Raw genomic sequence first — 6446 nt, 5'->3', positions numbered from 1 at the left:
AATAATCTCAAACACAATAGAAGTTTACTTAAAGGAATAAACAGAGGAGAGCAAATATTCAAGTCAGTAGGTAGCTCTCCTCCATGTGATTATTCAGGGATTTAGGCTGACAACAGGCTCTGTCATCTTCAAAACATAGCTTCCAAGGTGCTCTTTCATTGCCATTACTACTCACAGGAAGAGGGGAGAGAGCATGGAGAAACAATTATGAGAAATTATATTGGCCAGGCCTGGAAGTTGCATACATCACTTCACCCACATTTTATTGGAGGATCTTGGTCTCATGGCCACACCTATTCATAAAGAAGTCTGCAAAATGTAGCGTGGTGGAGCACATGTACATCCAGATACTATGGAAGAAGGGGAGATTGGGTTATGGTGGATAGCTAGCACTCTCAGCCACACATTCATTTATGATGGGGTTGAGTACCCATAATGATTACATATCAGTCCTACCTATCCATTGAAACTTATCAATAGAGAGGTATTTTTGAAAAGCAATTTAAGTGAGTGGATCATCTGAATGACCAGTATTTAGCATGTTTTAGGATCTCTGAAAGGTAATAAAGAAGCATAATGCTTCTTTTCTCAAAGAGCTTACACTCAGCCTATAATGTTATCTATATGTGGTAGTTTAAAGGCAGCTTCAAAGTAGGCAACACTTGATTTTTGACTTTAAAAAATGAAAGCAAAATTAGAAACATGGAGGGCCAGAGGAAAGTTATTCAGAGTTAGGTAACACTGTAAGCAATACCATTCAGGTGAAAATAAGCCTGCCATGGAGATCAGACTGGCTAGGTTCGTGCTGGAATCAAGAAGTAAATAAGTTTGTGTGAGGCAAGATCATGGTGAATCTTTCAAGCTTGGGAGAAGTTTGAATTTAATATGATAAGCAGGTTTTGTTGCTTTTGACCAAAAACTCAGGTGAGCCATACTGACTCATGGCTGGCTGACTGGCTTTGTTTATCTTTTCTTCTTCCATCCTTCCCTCCCTTCCTTCCATCTATCTGATCTATCTTCTTCCTTCTTTTCTTCCTTCCTTTCCTTTTTTCATTCCTTTTTCCTTTCATCTATCTAGAGATAGAATTCACATACCAGAAACTTCACCCATTAGTGTTTTTTAGTATATTCACAAAGCCATGCAACCATCATCACAGTCTTAACCTCCATAACACTTTCATCACCCCAGAAGGAAGCCCCACATCCATTAGTAGTTACTCCCCATTTCTTCCTACTCCCAACCCTAGGCAATCACTAATCTACTTTTCTGTTTCTATGGATTTGCCTGTTATGGATATTTTATCTAAATGGAGTGATACAATATGTGGTCTTTTGTGTCTGCCTGATTTCATTTAGCATATTGTTTTCAAGGTCCACCCATGTTGTAGCATGTATTAGTACAATACTTCATTCCTTGCTATGGCTGAATAATAGTCCATGGTATGGATATACAACATTTTGTTTAACAGTTGGTAGGCATTTTGGGTTGTTTCCACATTTTTGCTATTGTGAATAATGTTGCCATGGATATTCGTGTACAATTTTTTGTGTGGATGTGTTTTTTCATTCTTTTGGGTATTTAGCTAGAAGTGGAATTGCTGAGTTATGTGGTAACTTTATGTAACTTTAACATTTTGGGGCAATGCCAAACTATTTTAAAAAGAGACCGTACCATTTTACATTCCCACCAGCAATGTGTGTGATGGTTCCAATTTCTCCACATCCTCGGTGACACTTGTTATTATCTCTCTTTTTGATTATAGCCATCCTAGTGAATGTGAAGTGGTATCTCGTTGTGGTTTTGATTTGCATTTCCCTAACATGCTTATGGGCCATTTGTATATCTTCTTAGGAGAAATGTCTATTCAAATCCTTTGCCCATTTTAAAAATTGGATTATTTATCTTGTTACTGTTGAGTTGTAATGGTTCTTTATATATTTTGGATACTAATCCTTTATCAGATATAGTATTTGCAAAATTTTTCTCCTGTTCTGTGGATTGTTTTTTTACTTTCTTTTTTGTGGTACACGGGCCTCTCACTGCTGTGGCCTCTCCCGTTGCGGAGCACAGGCTCTGGACGCGCAGGCTCAGTGGCCATGGCTCACCGGCCTAGCCGCTCTGCGGCATGTGGGATCTTCCCGGACCGGGGCACGAACCCATGTCCCCTGCATCGGCAGGCAGACTGTCAACCACTGCGCCACCAGGGAAGCCCAGTTTTTCACTTTCTTGATGGTGTTCTTTGAAGCACAAAAGTTTTAATATTTGTTTTTGTATGTTTTTCGTTTGTTGTGTGTGCTTTTGATGTCATATCTAAGAAGCCAGTGCCTAATCCAAGGTCAAGAAGATTTAGTCCTATGTTTTCTTCTAAGGGTTTTATAGTTTTAATGCTTAAATTTAGGTTTCTTGACCATTTTGTCTTAGTTTTTGTGTGTGGTGTATGGAAAAGGTTCAGCTTCATTCTTTTACTTGTGGATAGCCAGTTGTCCCAGTGCCATTTGTTGAAAAAAAAGCAATCTTTGACTCATTGAATTGTCTTGGCACCCTTGCTGAAAATCACTTGACTATAAATGTTAGGGTTTATTTCTTTTTCTTTTCTTTTTTTTAGAAGATGTTGGGGGTAGGAGTTTATTAATTAATTAATTAATTTTTGCTGTGTTGGTCTTCGTTTCTGTGCGAGGGCTTTCTCTAGTTGCGGCCACTCTTCATCGCGGTGCGCGGGCCTCTCACTGTTGTGGCCTCTCTTGTTGCGGAGCACAGGCTCCAGACGTGCAGGCTCAGCAGTTGTGGCTCATGGGCCTAGTTGCTCTGCGGCATGTGGGATCCTCCCAGACCAGGGCTCGAACCCGTGTCCCCTGCATTAGCAGGCAGACTCTCAACCACTGCACCACCAGGGAAGCCCTAGGGTTTATTTCTTGACTCACAATTCTATTCTATTGACTTATGTTTCTGTTCTCATGCCAGTATCACCCTGTCTTTTTTACTACAGCTGTGTAGTAAGTTTTGAAATTGGGAACTGTGAGTCCTTTAACTTTTTTTTTCCAAAATTGTTTTGGCTTTTTAGGTCTCTTGCATTTCCATATGAATTTTAGGATCTGTTGTCAATTTCTGGATAAAGAAGAAAAATCCAGCTGGAATTTTCTTAGTCATTGCATTGAATCTGTAGATCAACTTGGGGGATATTGTATATTAACAATATTAAATCTTCTAATACACGAACACAGGATGTTTTTCTTTTCCATTTATTTAATTCTTTTAAAATTTCATTCAAGGTTGTTTCATAGTTCCCTATGTGCAAGACTTTACTTCCTTTGTTAATTTTATTTCTGAGTTTTTTATTCTTTTTGACATTACAGTAAACAGAATTGTTTTCTTGATTTTATTTTTGGATTGCTCAATGCCAGTGTATAGAAATACAATTGATTTTTGTATATATTGATCTTGTATCCTGCAATCTTGCTAAGCTTATTAGTTCTAGTAGATTTTTTTTGTGGATTCCTTATTTAGAATTTTCTATATACAAGATCATGGAATCTGAATAGTGATATTTTTTACTTCTTCCATTCCAACCTGGATGCCTTTTTTTCTTCTTTTTATTGCCTGATTGACCTGGCTATAACCTTCAGTACAGTGTTGAAGAGAAGTGGTGAGAATGCATATTCTTGTCTTGTTATTTACCTTAAGGGGAAGCAATCGGTCTTTCATCATTAAGTATGAGGTTAACTGTGGGCGTTTTATAGATTCTTTTTATCATGTTGAGGAAGTTCCCTTATATTGCTAGTTTGTTGAGTGTTTTTATCATGAAAGGGTGGTGGATTTTGTTAAGTAATTTTTCTGTGTCTATCGAGATAATCATGTGATTTTTTCCCTTTATTTTAGTAATATCATTGTTGACCTGAAACAAATAGACCACCAGATATTTCTTCAGCAAAGATGGATTTATTCAGGATGAGCAGAGAATTGCAATTTGGGGTCTACAACCATGGCGAGCCATGGGCAAGTCCCCCAATGGCAAGGGGAGGAGAACACTTTTATAGAGAAGAAAAGGAAGTTGGAAGGGCTATAGTAAACTAAGAGTCCATGGCTTTTCATTGGCCTTGCCAGGAAAGAAGAGTCTTTTTTCTGCCTGTTGGTCTCTGCTGTAGTTGCAGGGTACAAGAGCGCCCCCTTCTGGTCTCCCAACTCTTTAATTGAGGTTTCCGTTTTTTAATTTTTTACATTGTGTATTACTTTTGCTGACTTTTTTTTTAGTTTATTAAAAGTGCATATTTATTGTAATAAATTTAGAACATAAAAATTACATAAAAGAAAAGAAAAATCATCTATAATCCCACTACCCAGAAATAACCACCACTAACATTTTTCAGTATTTCCTCTTAGTCTTTCCATGTAATTAAGTGTTCTTAAAAAGAACATAGTTCTTTCCTAAATTTCTCTATGGCACTCTGTTATACATCATAGTATATTTCATCAATGGCTTGTTTGGGGACATTAAAATTGTATTCTTGTGAATTCCCTGGTTGTCCAGTGGTCAGGACTCCACACTTTCACTGCTGAGGGCCCGGGTTCAATCCCTGGTTGGAGAACTAAGATCCTACAAGCCACGTGTTGTGGCCAAAAAAAGAAAATTGTATTCTTTATTTTTGTTTTATGTTGTCTCGTTTTGTTTTGTAAAACTACTCTTAACAAAACATCCTTGTGACTAAATCCTTACATACCTCCTTGTATTTTCCTTAGGACAATTTCTTGCAAGAATAATTGCTTTGTCCAAAAAAAATATTCTTTCTTAGGCCTCTTATTAATATTAAAAAAATTGTGATAAAATATACATATTTTAATCACTTTATAAGTAAAAATGCAGTGGCATTAAGTACATTTACAACATTGTGTAGCTATCACCACTGGCTATTTCCAGAACTTTTTCATCATCTCAAGCAAAAATTCTCTACCCATAAAGCAACTCCCCATTCCTCTTCTCCCAGGCCCTGTTAATCTCTACTCTACCTATTATCTCTATGAATTTGCCTATTACAGGTACCTAATTTAAGTGGAATCATATAATATTTGTCCTTTTTGTGTCTTGGTTTTTTTTTCTAACATCTTTATTGGAGTACAGTTGCTTTACAATGGTGTGTTAGTTTCTGCTTTATAACAAAGTGAATCAGTTATACATATACATATGTTCCCATATCTCTTCCCTCTTGCTTCTCCCTCCCTCCCACCCTCCCTATCCCACCCCTCTAGGTGGTCACAAAGCACCGAGCTGATCTCCCTGTGCTATGCAGCTGCTTCCCACTAGCTATCTATTTTACATTTGGTAGTGTATATATGTAATGCTACTCTCTCACTTTGTCCCAGCTTACCCATCCCCCTCACTGTGTCCTCAAGTCTGTTCTCTAAATCGGTGTCTTTATTCCTGTCCTGCCCCTAGGTTCATCAGAACTGGTTTTTTTTGTTTTTCTTTAGATTCCATATATATGTGTTAGCCTACAGTATTTGTTTTTATCTTTCTGCCTTGCTTCACTCTGCATGACAGACTCTAGGTCCATCCACGTCACTACAAAAAACTCGATTTTGTTTCTTTTTATGGCTGAGTAATATTCCCTTGTATATATGTGCCACATATTCTTTATCCATTCATCTGTTGATGGACACTTAAGTCGCTTCCATGTCCTGGTTATTGTAAATAGTGCTGAAGTGAACATTGTGGTACATGACTCTTTGTGAATTATGGTTTTCTCAGGGTATATGCCCAGTAGTGAGATAGCTGGGTTGTTTGGTAGTTTTATTTTTAGTTTTTTAAGGAACCTCCATACTGTTCTCCATAGTGGCTGTATCAATTTACATTCCCACCAACAGTGTGAGAGGGTTCCCTTTTTACCACACCCTCCCTAGCATTTATTGTTTGTGGATTTTTTTGATGGTGACCACTCTGACTGGTGTGAGGTGATACCTCATTGTAGTTTTGATTTGCATTTCTCTAATGATTAGTGATGTTGAGCATCCTTTCATCTGTTTGTTGGCAATCTGTATATCTTCTTATGAGAAATGTCTATTTAGGTCTTCTGCCCATTATTGGATTGGGTTGTTTGTTTTTTTGATATTGAGCTGCATGAGCTGCTTGTATATTTTGGACATTAATCCTTCTCAGTTGCTTCGTTTGCAAATATTTTCTCCCATTCTGAGGGTTGTCTTTTCATCTTGTTTATGGTTTCCTTTGCTGTGCAAAAGCTTTTAAGTTTCATTAGGTCCCATTTGTTTATTTTTGTTTTTATTTCTCTAGGAGGTGGGTCAAAAAGGATCTTGCTGTGATTTATGTCATAGAATGTTCTGCCTATGTTTTCCTCTAAGTTTTATAGTGTCTGGCCTTACATTTAGGTCTTTAATCTATTTTGAGTTTATTTTTCTTCTTGTGTATGGTTTTAGGGAATGTTCTAATTTCATTCTT

This window comes from Delphinus delphis, chromosome X (genome assembly GCF_949987515.2).
Source record: "Delphinus delphis chromosome X, mDelDel1.2, whole genome shotgun sequence".
Lineage (NCBI taxonomy): Eukaryota > Metazoa > Chordata > Mammalia > Artiodactyla > Delphinidae > Delphinus > Delphinus delphis.
The sequence above is the reverse complement of the archived record's forward strand: the minus strand, read 5'-3'. Positions refer to the sequence as shown.